General features: G+C 40.7%; 1 long non-coding RNA gene across 5 annotated transcripts in view; it reads right to left on the bottom strand.

Annotated features, from left to right (window-relative positions):
• Positions 1–3272, bottom strand: part of LOC141575150 (uncharacterized) — a 47980-nt gene extending 44708 nt beyond the window's left edge. For 3 of the 5 annotated variants that reach the window (XR_012502529.1, XR_012502530.1, XR_012502528.1), the window contains exon 1: positions 1434–3272. This is a non-coding gene — a long non-coding RNA (uncharacterized LOC141575150). The remainder of the gene's footprint in view (positions 1–1433) is intronic. The other 2 variants (XR_012502526.1, XR_012502527.1) reach the window with 1 other exon arrangement.
• Between the last annotated feature and the right edge of the window lie 13612 nt (positions 3273–16884).

The following is a 16884-nucleotide window of genomic DNA, read 5'->3' as shown; positions in this document are numbered from 1 at the left end:
CCAGATGGAAAAGCAAGATATAAAAAAAAAATTTTGAAAAGTTATTTGGAAAAAAATCAGACTGAAACTTGCTGAAACGCAAGAAACAATCATCTATAAGAAACCAGGAAGAACACAGCGTCTAAAGCAGGTGGAATCCCAATAGACAAAGCAGCTGTATTATCATTCAAATCATCAAAGTTCATGATCAACCAAGTAATTTTAAATGCACTTAGAGTAAAGCAACGAAGTCACAACAGAACCTTCAGAGGTGTTTCAGCTGATATCTCAACAGATTCATTGTAGGACAGGAAGCAGGTCCAAGACATAGACCAAATTCATGAGAAAATCTGCAGTCTAGTGTAGAGTATGCCACAAGACTGCCCTTCACAATAATGGCCCAAGTAGAGAATTTCACAGAGCGGCCAATCGTAAAAGAATTCAGCAGTTCAAAATTTATCCTAAAAGAAAGATTGAGAATTCAACCCTGAATAGAAAACAAGCAGGATGATCTGGAAATAAGAACACCATCACTGGAAATGCAAAGGTTGCTATGACTTGTAAAGAAAAAACAGGAAGTAGGCAAATTAGATGTCAAAATCGTAAAAATGGGAGAAGGAAGCAGGAAAACATAGGTGATTTTCAGCACTTTACTATGTGAATCAGCTTATAGGACTCTCTGAAACAAACTGAGTGATACATGGCATAATGTCTTTGCAAAACAATCAACAAACAAACAAACAAACACCAAAAGTATACTGTTGACTGACATATATCCAAAGGAATCAAGATCATTCAAAAAAAATACGTAAAGTGATGTCAAGGATCATTCAGCACGAATCGACACAGTATCGCTGCTTGCATGTACACAGCAAAATTTTGTTTAGAAAACAGATGCGTGCATTAATATTCATAAATTTTGTTCCATAAGAGCACATCATGACCTAACGAAATGCCTGTTTTGAATAAAATGGATCCATAGTCCGTGATATAGGCTTATAGCATTCCAACAGGATGAATGAATGGAATATTGAACCCTATGAAGAGAATAAATGGCATATGCCTATAACAATGAAAAGTAGCTCTGCAAAACAGTACTAAGAGCAAAAGAGACAGACAGTAAATTGTACATTGGGATTTTTTTCATTTCATGGAAATTCAGCCCCCATGAAACAAATGGATCCATGTTCTGAGAGTGTGGGTGTTTCAGCAGAAAAGCAACAGACGGATATGCATTCTGGGTGAATGGATATTATGCAATCATAATATTCCTATAGTGGGTCTTTACGTGCTTTTAACTGTTAGAAAGGTTAAAGACGTGTGAATACATAAACTTAAAATTGACACACTTCTCTCCATTTGTACTGTGTATAAAGATCTGCACAAAAGGAAAGAGGGAAGGAAATAAAGGACCATGGGACACTAATGGAGAGAATCACAATTAACTTAGGAACCTCTCATTTGATGCAGCACCTCCTCCAACAATGACAAAATGCAGCAACAATTGGGGATTTCAGTAACTGCTTGAATTCCAGGTGGAATGTTGGTGTGATCTTCATGGCTTGTTGTGGGTGGTGGATCAAAGGTAACTGGGTGGAACCCTGTTGGTGGATCAGTGTCATGGAAGGGCTGCCACCCTCTGTGAAGCTTGGGTTATGTCTCCTGTTCGGGGAGCTGTGTAAGTTCGAGATACTTCTGCCGCCCTATGGCCTGAGTTCACAAGTCAGTTTCCAGAACCTGAAAGGGAAGACAGTGGAAGTTCTGACTGTTTTCAGCTAACTGGTGAGGCTCTGAGGTACTTTCAGACTTGCCCACTCCTGTAGAAGTTGACATAATTGGAGGCACGAAGAGAAGTTGGCAGAAGAGCTGGCTGTACTGATTGAGGAGGGATGCAAACACATTGAAGAGAGTTGTTCTGCTACAATGGAGAATACTGGCATAGAGACATCTGTACAGAATACCACGCTGGAAAGACATTCGTGAGACATATTGATCATCACTGATACTGGCAGAAACCTGTGGAGGGTCAACGTGCACTTGAGGAACGTACTCAATTCACTTCCCCAAGAACGGGTCCAAGATTAATGACGTCTAAAAAAGAAGAGATGTCAGAGATTATAAAAGCCCTCATGTTCTTGGAAGAGGTCATGAGAATCCACACGTCCCAAGGGGCAATTACAAACCAAACTGACATCCAAGCACCAAGTCCTGGTAAGCCTTTTCCCAGGGTTTGGCCTAGCTATGAAGCACTTGCTCTTCCCTCCCCTCCACCCAGGCATCCATTTCAAAGGATCAGCACTTGTGCTGCAATGAAGCCAGTAGGAGCAGAGCAAGCCACTCCCAGAATCAGAGTTCCTCCACCTTCACATTCTGTACATAATAGTGAGCTCCTCCTTGGTCAACTACTCTCAACTAAAATAGATTAGATTTGAATTCTTAGCTCACACCATGAAATGATGACCTTCCCCTAGATTCAGCAAATTCTGGGGTTATGTCTTCTTTGGGGTGAAGGGAGTGTTGTAAGTGAGGGGAATTTTTGACTGGACTTGAAAATGTATTAGGCCTCAGTTTTTCAATACTGTATAGGTTACTATTATAAGTCAGTTATTGAAATGAACTGTAAAATTCACCATAGACATGTAGGGACACATGATTTGTGGATAGTCTTTTCCCTGCAGTCAAGTCCCAGGTGCAGGTTATCATGGGGGTGCAGGCTTGGATGGGTTAAATTGCTTTATCAAACATGATAGGATGATGAAACATTCGCATTGTCGATAGAAGAGCACCTGGTTCTCCATAGACTAGCAAAGCTGCAGCTGTGTTCTCATAGCCATAATGCCTCAAGGTGCTATTGGACACAAGCCTACATGTAAATATGTTGTTTGGTTTTCCTTCTGTTTTCCTAGAGAGAAAAGTTGCCCCTTGAAATGACAACATTGGCCAGTATGTGTCATTGGAAGGAAAGGGCACCACATGCACAAGGGAAACCCAGGTTTGGGGTTATTTCATGGTTCCATTATTTATTTCATGGTTCCTGTTGTTGTAGAAGGCATCAACAGTAAAGGGTTCACCTGTTCCCTTCATCACCTTGGACTGCTATTTTACATTCTTTCTGTCTATTTTTCTCTTAGAGATGAAAAACTGGCACCTGAAAATGACAAGTCTGGTTTGTAGATAGATACAGTATCTTTCGAAAATTAACTTCATTTTCATAAAAATCCCAAAACATGTAAATCAATTCCACTTACCATTTGAAAGATTGCAAATGAGGTATCAACACAATGTGAATAATGGAGTCTTCGGACAAACCCTCCAAACATGGCTGTACAGATAATAGAGCTAAACAAGAATCACATGTTTGTGATTTATGTTTGGAAATTGTTGATTTATTGATGTAAGTTGGCTGAGTACCAGTTCAAACTTCGCTCACTCGCTGCCATGTACACAGCAAGATAAAGATCGACTCACCCAGCCCTTGGCTCAGGACAGTTGCCGAACAGTGGTCTCCTACTTCCAAAGACAGAAAGAGGCCTCACAAAACCTGGAAGGAGGAGAAGGCAAAGTAGAGAATGGAAATCAGTGCAGGACCTGACCTCTGGTGAAGGAACAGCAAAGGTGAAACTCTGTATTACTTGGATACATACTCTCAAGTTGACAGGAAATATGGGATTGAAAGCAGTGCACTGAGTTTTAGAAGAGTGCACAGCAGATGCTTGGCTGACAGAATTCAAAGAGATCATCACACAATAGCCCCACAACTGATTCCCAGATCAAGATCCAACCTGCCAAATTTTAGCTAGCAGAGGATACGCAAGATGAGAAAAACGGCTATGTATGATGTCGCACACTGAGTCTCAATGATCTTGAGGGTGATATGGTTTGTGGTTGGTCCTATCAAGAGAGAAACTGGCCTAAGACCCTAGTGGGAATGCAAACACACTGGCATACAAGGTTGAGTTTATTGAAATATCCCATGGAAATATCCACTGCATCTGCAGGCCTAGGGACCAATTTGGCATTTTGCCAATTGAGCACATGTGGGGCTCAATCAGAGACATCATGCATATGGTCTGCGGGTTCCTGGGGGCCTTGTGTTTGAAATTAGTATCCGAGGCCATAGGATCTGCCATTTTCATAGGCAGGAGTTGGATTAGGGCTTGGTACGTGGCAGAAGTTGAGGGACAGCTCTGTGGTAACCTTCATGGTCCAATGACACAAAGATAAGAGAACAAAGAAGAGTGGTCTAGGTCTGCATAATGAGAAGATGAAGCATTTCCTTCAGCATAAACTGCCAAATGCAGATGCTACATTAGTAATGGCACTGAAATGGTATGGCACCAAGGACAACAAGGTGGGGCTGCGGGATCATTGCAGCAGGCCCTGATGCATGACCTGCTTAGATATGTTTCCACAGGTGTTTCTGTATGCAGAGAAGCTCTGGGAAGAACTTGTACTATTTGGACATTCCCATGGCAATAGAATGTACAAGTGCACTGTCACAAAGGTGTTTTGGAAACACTCCAAAATGACATACAGAAGCCTGCAGAGCAGAAACCCTTTAGAAGCTTCATTTCCACAAGAGGTAAGGTCCTGTGCACTTTCAGAGATGTGACATAAGCATAATAAAAATGAGGAACTAATAACCGACAAGAGTAGGGATTTTACATCACAACAACTGCAACACCAGCAATTAGAGATAAACCACACAACACACAAAGAAAAATGACATGGCATCACTGTGTAGGAAAAATTGTCCTCACAGGAATATCATGGAATTGCTTAGAAACAAGAGACTAAAACTTTAACTTAACCTTGCTCTGCAAGACTACATTATATACTTGATAATACTTGAACAGTAGAGCTACAGAAGCATAGTAAAAGAGACAGGAAGTACCATTTCCAATTCCAAAGAGATTGAAGGCTCCAGAAAATTCTTTCAAAGAATAGACTCCAAAACACTCCCAGAGAAGGCCTTCAAAACGGAGGTGAGAGAAACACTGAAGAACTACAGTGTCTCAGATTGACAAAAGGCAGAATACCAGAAAAGAGGAATAGAACATGTAACGATGAGACAAATAAAAGAAGAAAACTAGAAAGATGAGATAATATCACGGGTAAAGTCAGTCCAAAGCAGACTACATAATGCAGAGGGACACGTGAGTGTCTGTGAAGACAGCAGAACAAAAATCCCTTGATCAGAAGATGACATAAAAAAGCAACTGAAAACCAATGCAAACACTGCTGTTGAACCCTGGGATAAGACAAAGCATGCAAGGCTAGGATTCATAGGAGTCCAGATGGAAAAGCAAGATATAAAAAAAAATTTTTTGAAAAGTTATTTGGAAAAAAAATCAGACTGAAATTTGCTGAAATGCAAGAAACAATCATCTATAAGAAACCAGGAAGAACACAGAATCTAAAGCAGGCGGATCCCAATAGACATACAAGTAGCTGTATTATCGTTCAAATCATCAATGTTCATGATCAAACCAGTGATTTTAAATGCACCGAGAGGAAAGCAACTAAGTCACAACAGAACCTCCAGATGGGTTTCAGCTGATTTCTCGACAGATTCATTGCAGGACAGGAAGCAGGGAAAAGATATAGACCAAATTCTGAATGAGAAAATCTGCAGTATAGTGTAGCCTGTGTCACAAGACTGCCCTTCACAATACTGGCCAATGTAGAGAATTTCACAGAGAGGCCAATCGTAAAAGAATTCCGCAGTTCAAAATTTATCCTAAAAGAAAGATTGAGAATTCAACCCTGAATAGAAAACAAGCAAGATGATCTGGAAATAAGAAAACCATCATTGGAAATGCAAGATTTGCAATGAGTTGCAAATAATCTACAAGAAGCAGGCAAAGAAGACATCAAAATCCTAAAGATGGGAGAAGGAAGCAGGAAAACATAGGTGATTTTCAGCACTTTGCTATGTGAATGAGCTTATAAGACCCTCTGAAGCAAACGGAGTGATACATGGCATAATGTGTTTGCAACACAAAGAACAAGCATACAAACAACAAAAGCGTATGGTTGACTGACATACATCTGAAGGAACCAAGATAATTCACAACAAAATAGTCAAAGAGATGTCAAGTATCTTTCAGCATGCATAGACATATTATCACTCCTTGCATGTATCCAAAACACTTGTATTAAGAAAACAGATGTGTTCATTAATATTTATAAATATTGATTCATAAGAGAACATTGTGACCTAACCCAAATGCCTATTTTGAATAAAATGGATCCATAGTCCATAATATATTCTTACATGCTTTCCAACAGAATGAATGAATGGCATACTGAACCCTACGAGGAGAATAAAAGGCATATGCCTATAACAAAGACAAGCAGCTCTGCAAAACCGTACTAAGAGCAAAAGAGACAAACAGTAAAGTGTACATTGGGATTAGTTTAATTTCTAGGAAATTCAGACCCCATGAAACCAATGGATGTAACTTCTGAGAGTGTGGGAGTTTCAGCAGAAAAGCAACAGAAAGATAAGCATACTGGGTGAATGGATATTATGAAAGCATAAGATTACTATAGTGTGTCTTTGGGTACTGTTAACTGTTAGAAAGTTTAAACACGTGTGAATTGATAAACTTAAAATGGACACATCACCCTCCCTTTGTTTGTGTCTAGTGACCTGCACAAAAGAAAAGAGGAAAGAAAAAAAGGAACATGGGATGCTAATGGTGAGAATCACACTAATCTTAGGAACCTCCAGTCTGTTGAAGCCCCTCCCCCAACACTGACAAGATTCAGCAACCATTGGGAATGGCAGTTACTGTTTGAATTCCAGGTGGAATGTTTGTTTGTTCCAAGTGGCTTGTTGTGGCTGGTGGATCCAAGGTAACTGGGAAGAACCCTGTGGGTGGATCAGTGTCATGGAAGGGCTGCCGCCCTCTGTGAAGCTTGGGTTATTTCTCCTGATCGGGAAGCGGTGTAGGTTCAAGATACTGCTGCTGCCCAATGGCCTGAGTACACGGGTCAGTTTCCAGAACCTGAAAGGGCAGACAGTGGAAATTCTGCCTGTCTTCAGCTTATTGGTGAAATTCTGAGGTACTTTCAGACTGCCCAGTCCTGTAGAAGTCGACTTTATGGGAGGCACAAAGAGAAGTTGGCAGAAGATCTGGCTGTTCAAATTGAAGAGAGATGCGAACACAATGATGAGAATTGTTCTGCTACAATGGAGAATACTGGCATGGAGACTTCTGTACAGAATACCAGGCTCAGAAGTCATTCATGAGACTTATTGGGCCTCACTGATACTGGCAGAAACCTGTGGATGTTCAACGTGCACTTGAGAAAAGATTTCAATTCACTGCTCCAAGAACGGCACCAAGAACCCTGCTGTCTAAAACAGAAGAAATGTCAGAGATGATAAAATCGCTCATGTTCTTGGAATAGATTGTGAGAATCCACACGTCCCAAGGGGCAATTATTAACCACTCAGTCCACCAACAACCAAGACCTGGTAAGCCATTTCAAAGGGTTGGGTCTAGATATCAAGCAATTGCTCTTCTCTCCCCTCTTCTCAGGCATCGATTTGAAAGGATCAGCACCTGAGCTGCAATGAAGCCAGTAAGAGCAGAGCAAGCCCGTCCTAGAATCAGAGTTCTTCCACATTCACATTCTGTGCACAACAGTGTTCTCCTCCATGGCCAACTACTCTCAACTAAAATAGATTGGAATTGAAATCTTAGCTCACACCACGAAATGTTGATCTTCCCCTAGATTCAGGGAATTCTGGTGTTATGTCTTCTTTTGGGTGAAGTGAGTGTGGTAAGTGAGGGGAATCTTTGACTGAAGTTGAATATGTATTAGGCCTCAGATTTTTAAAACATTATAATTTTGTATTCTAAGTCACTTTTTAACAGGAACTGTAAAAGTCGCCATAGAGTTGTAGGAACACATGTTGTAAATTGTCTTTTCCCTTCAGTCCAGTCCCGGGTGCAGGTTATCATGGGGGTGTAGTCTTGGATGGGTTAAATTGCTTTATCAAACATGATTGGATGATTAAACATTCTCATTGTGGATAGAAGAGCACCTGGTTCTCCATAGACTAGCAAAGCTGCAGCAGTTTTCTCATAACTACAATGCATCTAGGTGCTATTGGAACCAAGCCTATGTGCAAATATATTCTTTGGGGTTCCTTGTGTTGTCCTAGAGAGAAAAGTTGCCCCTTGAACCACCAAAATTAGCCAGTATGTGTCTTTGGGAGAAAGGGCACCACATGAACAAGGGAAACCAAAGGTGGGGGTTATTTCAAGGTTCCGATAGTTATTGCATGGTTCCTGTTGTTGTTGAAGGCATCAAGAATAAAGGGTCCACCTGTCCCCTTCATCAATTTGGACTGCTTTTTTACATTCTTTCTATTTTTCTCTTAGAGCGTACAATGTGGTACCTGAAAATGACAAGTCTTGTTTGTAGCTAGACACATTATGTTTCAAAAATTGACTTCATTTTCAAACAAATCCCAAAATATTTCAATCAATTCCATTAACCATTTGAAAGGCTGCAAATGAGGTATCAACACAGTTTAAATACATAAGTTTTCTGGCAAAAACTCCCACCGTGTCTATACAGATAAAATAACTACACAAGAATCACATGTATCTGAGTTATGTCTGGAATGTGATTATTTATCAATGTCCAGCTGGCAGAGTACCAGTGCAAACTTCGCTCACTCGCTGCCATATACAAAGCAAGATAAACATCGACTCACCCAGCCCTTGGCTCAGGACAGTTGCCGAACAGTAGTCTCTTACTTCCAAAGACAGAAAGAGTCCTCACAAAACCTGGAAGGGGGACAAGGCAAAGTAGAGAATGGAAATCATTGGAAGACCTGACCACTGGTGAAGGAGCAGCAAAGGTGAAACTCTGTTTTACTTGCACGCAAACTCTCAACCAGACAGAAAACACAGGATTGAAACTGGTGCACTGAGTGTTGGAAGAGTTCACAGCAGATTCTTGGCTGACAGAACTCAAAGAAATCACCACAAAATAGCCCCACAATTCATTCCCAGACATAGATCCGAGCTACCAATTTTGAGCTAGCACAGGATGTGCAAGGTGAGGGACAGGGCTTTGGATGAGGGCACAAACTGAATCTCAGTGATCTGGAGGGTGTTGTGGATTTTGGTTGGTCCTATCAAGAGAGAAAACCAGCCTTGGACCCAAATGAGAAAGCAACCACCCTGGCGTGTGAAGTTGAGTTTATTGAAATATCCCATGGCCACATCCACTGCATCTGCAGACCCAGGGACCAATATGGCATTTTGCCATTAGAGCAAGAGTTGGGCTCAATCAGAGCCATCATGCATCTGGTCTGAGGGTTCAAGGGGGCCTTGTGGTTGAATTCAGGGTGCAAAGCCATAGGATCTGCCACTTTCATAGTAAGAACTGGGATTATGGTTTGGTACGAGGCAGAGGATGCAGGTCAGCTATGTGGTAGCTTTCATGGTCAAATGCCACTAGGATGAGTGAACAAAGAACTGTGATCTAGGTCCACAGCATGAGAAGATGCAGCATTTCCTTCAGCAATATCTCCCAAATGCACATGCTACATTTGGGATGGCACTGATATATTATGGCATCGAGGACCCCAAGGTGGGGCTGCGGGATCATTGCAGCAGTCCCTGATGCATGACATCCTTAGATGTGTTTCCACTGGTGCTTCTGTAGACAGAGTAGCTTTGGAAGAACTGGTACTTTTGGGACATTCCCATGGCAATGGAAAGGACAAGCGCACAGTCATGATGGTGTTTTGGAAACACCCCAAAATGGCATACAGCAGCCTGCAGAACAGAAATCTTTTAGAAGCATCGTTTCCACAAGTGGTAGGGTTCTGTGCACTTTCAGAGCTGCGACTTAAGCATAATAAAAATAAGGTTCTACTAAATGACAAGAATAGGGTTTGTTCATCACAACAACTGCAACACCAGCAATTAGAGAGATACCACACAACACACACAAAAAAACGGCATGGCACCACTGTCTAGGAAATATTCTTCCGCAAAAATATCATGCAATTGCATGCAACCAAGAGACTAAAACTTTCACTTAACCAAGTCAGGCAAGTCTAAAATATATACATGATAATACTTGACATGTAGAGATACAGAATTATAGCAAAAGAGACAAGAAGTACAATTTGCAGTTCCAAAGAGATTGAAGGCTCCAGAAAATCCTTTCAAAAAACTAGACTCCGAAACACTACCAGAGGAAACCTTGAAAAAGGATGTGACAGAAACAGTGAAGAGCAATCGTGTCTCAGAATCACAAAGGCAGAATACCAGAAAATGGTAACAGAACATTTAAACATGAGCCAAATAAAATCAGAAAACTCGATGGATGACATAATAGCAGGGGTAAAGTAAGTACTAAGCAGACTACATAATGCAGAGGGATTCGTGAGTGACTGCGAAGACAGGAGAAAAGAAATCCTTTGATCAGAAGATGACATAGAAAAACAACTGAAAATCAATGCAAAAACTGCTGTTGAATCCTGGGATAAGATAAAGCATGCAAGTCTAGTATTCATAGGAGTCCCAGATGTAAAAGCAAGATATATAAAAATAAAAGTTTGAAAAGATATTTGGAAAAAAATCAGACTGAAATTTGCTGAAATGCAGGTCACAAACTTCTATAAGATACCAGGATAAACACAGCATCTAAAGCAGGCGGAATCCCAATAGACCTACAAGCATCTGTATTATCATTGAAATCATCAAAATTCATGATAAAACTAGTGATATTATATGCAACTAGAGGAAAGCAACCAAGTCACAACAGAACCCCCAGAGGGGTTTCAGCTGATAACTCGACTGAATCATTGCAGGAGACAAGAAGCAGAGCCAAGATATAGACCAAATTCTCAATGAGAATATCTGCAGTCTATTGTAGCCTATAACACAAGAATGCCCTTCACAATACTGGGCGATGGAGAGAATTTCACAGAGCGGCCAATCGTAAAAGAATTCCACAGTTCAAAATTTATCCTAAAAGAAAGATTGAGAATTCATCCCTGAATAGAATATAAGCAAGATGATCTGGAAATAAGAAAACCATCATTGGAAATGCAAGAGGTGCAATGAGTTGCAAAGAATAAACAAGAAGTAGGCAAAGAGCACATGAAAATCCTAAAGTTGGGAGAAGGAAGCAGGAAAACATAGGTGATTTTCAGCACTTTACTATGTGAATCAGCTTATATGACCCTCTGAAGCATACGGAGTGATGCATGGCATAATGTGTTTGCAAAACAAACAACAAACATAGAAACAAGCACCAAAGCATACGGTTGAATGACATATATCTGAAGGACACAAGATAATTCAAAACAATACTCAAAGTGATGTGAAGTATATTTCGGCACTCATCGACACAGTACCACGGCTTGCATGTACACAACAAACTTAAAATTAGAAAACAGAAGCATGCATTAATATTCATAAATATTGATTCATAGGAGCACATAGTGACCTAACCCAAATGCCTATTTTGAATAAAATGGATCCATAGTCCATGATATAGTCTTACATGCCTTCCAACAGGATGAATGAATGGCATATTCAACCCTATGAAGAGAATCAAAGGCATAAGCCTATAACAAAGACAAGCAGCTCTGCAAAACTATACTAAGTGCAAAAGAGACAAACAGTAAAGTGTACATTGGGATTAGTTTAATTTCTAGGAAATTCAGACCCCATGAAACCAATGGATGTAAGTTCTGAGAGTGTGGGAGTTTCAGCAGAAAAGCAACAGACGGATATGTATACTGGTGAATGGATATTACGCAAACATAATATTACTATAGTGTGTCTTTGGGTACTGTTAACTGTTAGAAAGTATAAACACGTGTGAATCGATAAACTTAAAATGGACACACCTCCCTCACTTTGTATGTGTCTAGTGATCTGCACAAAAGGAAAGAGGGAAGGAAAAAAGGAACATGGGATGCTAATGGAGAGAATCACACTTACCTTAGGAAACTCTAGTCTGTTGTAGCCCCTCCCCCAACACTGACATATTCAGCAAATATTGGGAATGGCAGTTACTGTTTGAATTCCAGGTGGAATGTTGGTTTCTTCCGCATGGCTTGTTGTGGCTGGTGGATCCAAGGTAACTGGGCAGAACCCTGTGGGTTGATCAGTGTCATGGAAGGGCTTCCACCCTCTGTGGAGATTGGCTTAGGTCTTTTGTTCCGGAAGCTGTGTAAGTTCGAGATACTGCTGCTGCCCAATGGCCTGAGTACACGGGTCAGTTTCCAGAACCTGAAAGGGCAGACAGTGGAAGTTCTGCCTGTCTTCAGCTTACCGGTGAGGCTCCGAGGTTCTTTCAGACTTGCCCAGTCCTGAAGAAGTCGACTTTATGGGAGGCACAAAGAGAAGTTGGCAGAAGAGCTGGCTGTTCAAATTGAGGAGAGATGCGAACACAATGATGAGAGTTGTTCTGCTACAATGGAGAATACTGGCATGGAGACTTCTGTACAGAATTCCAGGCTCAGAAGTCATTCATGAGACGTATTGTGCCTCACTGATACTGGCAGAAACCTGTGGAGTTTCAACGTGTACTTGAGAAAATTACTCAATTCACTGCTTCAAGAACGAGTCCAAGATTCCTGCCATCTAAATCAGAAGAGATGTCAGAGATGATAAAAGCGCTCGTGTTCATGGAAGGGGTTGTGAGAATCCACACGTCCCAAGGGGCAATTACAAACCACACAGAACACTAAGCACCAAACCCTGGTAAGCCTTTTCCCAGGGTTGGGCATAGCTATCAACCAGTTGCGCTCCCCTCCCCCCAAACTCAGTCATCAATTTCCAAGATCAGCACCTGTGCTGCAATGAAGCCATTAGGAGCAGAGCAAACCCTTCCTTGATTCAGAGTTCCTCCAACTTCAGATTCAGTTCACAACAGTGAACTCCTCCATGGTCAACTACTCTCGACAATAATAGACGTGATTTCAATTCTTAGATCACACCACGAAATTATGACTTTCCCCTAGATTCAGCAATTTCCGGTGTTATGTCTTCTTTGTGGTGAAGAGAGTGTAGTAAGTGAAAGTAATCTTTGGCTGAACTTGAATATATATTGGCCCCAGGTTTTCGAGTATAAGTTAGTTTTGTAATTCAGTTTTGAAATGAACTGAATAAGTCACCATAGACATGTAGGAACACATGTTTTGTGGATTGTCTTTTCCCTTCATTCAAATCCCAGGTGCAAGTTACCATCGGGGTGCAGTCTTGGATGGGTTAAATAGCTTTACCAAAAATGATCGGATGATTAAACATTCTCATCGCTGATAGAAGAGCACCTGTTTCTCCATAGACTAGGAAAGCTGCAGCAGTGTTCTCATAGCTATAATGCCTCTAGTTGCTATTGGATCCAAGCATACACGTAAATAAGTTGTTTAGGTTTCCTTGTGTTTTATTAGAGAGAAATGTTACACCTTGAACTGCCAACATTGTCCAGAAAGTGTCATTGGGAAGAACGGTCAACCCATGCACTACAGAAATCCAGAGTGGGGGTAAATTCATGTTTCCAATACTTATTGCATGATTCCAGGTGTTGAAGAAGGCATCAACAGTAAAGGGTTCACCTGCCCCCTTCATCCCTTAGGAATGCTATTTTACATTTTATTTGTCTCTTAGAGCTGACAAAAAGGCACCTGAAAATTACAAGTCTAATTTGTAGCTAGATACATTATGTTTTGAATATTGACCTCATTTTCATATAAATCCCAAAATTTGTCAATCAATTCCATTAATCTTTTGAAAGACTGCCACTGAGGTATCAACACAATGCCAATACTGGAGCCTTCGGGCAAACTGTTCCACAATGGCTGTACAGATAATAGAGCAAAACAAGAATCAAATGTCTGTGAGTTATCTCTGGAAAGTGTTGGTTTATCAATGTCCATTTGGCAGAGTACCAATGCGAACTTCGCTCACTCGCTGCCATGTACACAGCAAGTTAAAGAACGACTCACACAGCCCTTGGCTCAGGACAGTTGACGAACAGGTTCTCTTACTTCCAAAGACAGAAAGAGGCCTCACAAAACCTGGAAGGAGGAGAAGGCAAAGTAGAGAATGGAAATCATTGCAGGACGTGACCTCTGGTTAAGGAGCAGCAAAGGTGTAACTCTGTTTTAATTGGATGGACACTCTCAAGAGGACAGGACACATGGGATTGAAAGTGGTGCACTGAGTGTTAGAAGAGTCCACAGCAGATGCTTGGCTGACAGAACTCAAAGAAAGCATCATACAATAGCCCCAAAATTGATTCCCAGAGCAAGATCGGATCTGCCAAATTTTAGCTAGCAGAGGCTGTGCAAGATGAAGGAAAGGGCAATGGATGATGGCACACATTGAGTCTCAGTGATCTTGAGGGTGTTGTGGATTGTTTGTTGTCCTATCATGAGAGCAAACTGGCCTGAGACCCCAATCGAAAGCAATGACAGTGGCGTGCAAGGCTGATTTTATCAAAATACCCCATGGAGATATCTACTGCATCTGCAGTCCCAGTGACCAATTTGGAATTTTGACAATCTAGTACGTGTGGGGCTCAATCAGAGCCATCATGCATCTGGTCTAGGGTTACTGGGGGTCTTGTGGATGAAATCAGAATCCAAGGCCACAGGATCTGCCACTTTCATAGGCAGGACTGGGATTAGGGTTTGGTACGTGGAAGAGGATGCAGGACAGCACTGTGGTAGCCTTCATAATCCTATGCCACAAAGATGAGAGAACAAAGAATAGTGGTCTAGGTCCACAGCATCAGAAGACGAAACATTTGCTTCAGCATAATCCGCCAAATGTAAATTCTACATTAGAAATTGCTCTGACATGGTATGGCACTGAGGACAACAAAGTGGGTCTGTGGGATGATTGCACCAGTCCCTGATGCATGACCTCCTTAGATATGTTTCCACAGGTGTTGCTGTATACAGAGATTCTCTGGAAAGGACTTGTAATATTGGGACATTCCCATGGCAATAGAAAGGAAAAGCGGACTGACCGATGGTGTTTTGGAAACACTCAAAAATGACATACAGCAGCCTGCAGAGCAGAAACCATTTAGAAGCTTCGTTTCAACAAGAGGTACAGTCCTGTGCACTTCCATAGCTGTGACATAAGCGTAATAAATATGAGGTTCTAATAAACGACAATAGTAGGGTTTGTTCATCACAACAACTGCAACACAAGCAATTAGAGATAAACCAAACAACACAAACATAAATACAACATGGCATCACTGTATAGGAAAAATTGTCCTCACAGGATTATCATGGAATTGCTTACAACCAAGAGACAAAAATTTTCACTTAAACAAGCCCTGCAAGTATAAATTATATATAGGGTAATGCTTTCCCAGTAGAGATACAGAAGTATAGTAAAAGAGACAGGAAGTACCATTTTCAGTTCCAAAGATATTGAAGACTCCAGAAAATTCTTTCAATGAACTAGACTATGAAACACTCCCAGAGAAAACCTTGAAAACAGAGGCGAAAGAAACACTGAAGAATAACAGTGTCTCAGAATGAGAAAAGGCAGAATACCAGAAAAGGGGAAGAGAATATCTAAAAACGAGACAAATAAAATCAGAAAACTCGATGGATGAGAAAATATCACGGGTAAAGTCAATCCTAAGCAGACTAGATAATGCAGAGGGACTCGTGAGTGACTGTGAAGACAGGAGAACAAAAATCCCTTCAAAAGAAGATGACATAGAAAAGAAACTGAAAACCAATGTAAACACTGCTGTTGAACCCTGGGATAAGACAAAGCATGAAAGGCTAGTATTCAAAGGGGTCACAGATGGAATAGCAAGATATATAAAAATAAATAACTTTTAAAATGTATTGGAAAAAAATCAGACTGAAACTTGCTGAAAGGCAAGAAACAATCATCAATACAAAACAAGGAAACAAACAAAGTCCAAAGCATTTGGAATCAAAATAGACCTACAAGCAGCTGTATTATTACTCAAATCATCAAAGTTCATGATAAACCCAGTGATTTTAAACGCACCTAGATAAAAGCAACTTAGTCACAACAAAACTCCAGATGGGCTTCAGCTGATATCTCGACAGATTCATTGCAGGACAAGAAGCAGGGACAAGTCATAGACCAATTTCTGAATGGAAAATGCAGTCTAGTGTAGCCTATGCCACAAGACTGCCTTATACAGTACAGGCTGATGTAGAGAAATTCACAGACCGGCCAATCATAAAAGAATTCAGCAGTTCAAAATTTATTCTAAAAGAAAGATTGAGAATTATATCCTGAATAGAAAACAAGCAAGATGACCTTGAAATAAGAAAACCATCATTGGAAATGCAAGAGGTGCAATGAGTTGCAAAGAATAACCAAGAAGTAGGCAAAGAAGATGTAAACATCCTAAAGCTGGGAGAAGGAAGCAGGAAAACATAGGTGATTTTCAGCACTTTACTATGTGAATCAGCTTATATGACCCTCTGAAGCATACGGAGTGATACATGGCATAATGCGCTTGCAAAACAAATAACAAACAAACAAACAAGCACCAAAAGCATATGGTTGACCGACATATATCCAAAGGACACGAAATAATTAAAAAAAATACTCAAAGTGATGTCAAGTATCATTCAGCATGCATCGACACAGTATCACTGCTTGCATGTACACAACAAACTTGTATTTAGAAAACAGATGCATGCATTAATATTCATAAATATTGATTCATAAGAGCATATAATGACCTATCCCAAAGGCCTAATTTGAATAAAATGGATCCACCGTCCGTGACGTAGTCTTACATGCCTTCCAACAGGATGAATGAATGACATATTCAACCCTACGAAGAGAATAAAAGGCATATCTCTATAACAAAGACAAGTAGCTCTACAAAACT

The sequence above is a fragment of the Camelus bactrianus genome, chromosome 26 (genome assembly GCF_048773025.1).
Source record: "Camelus bactrianus isolate YW-2024 breed Bactrian camel chromosome 26, ASM4877302v1, whole genome shotgun sequence".
NCBI classification, from domain to species: domain Eukaryota; kingdom Metazoa; phylum Chordata; class Mammalia; order Artiodactyla; family Camelidae; genus Camelus; species Camelus bactrianus.
This window is presented reverse-complemented; position numbering and strand designations above follow the sequence as displayed.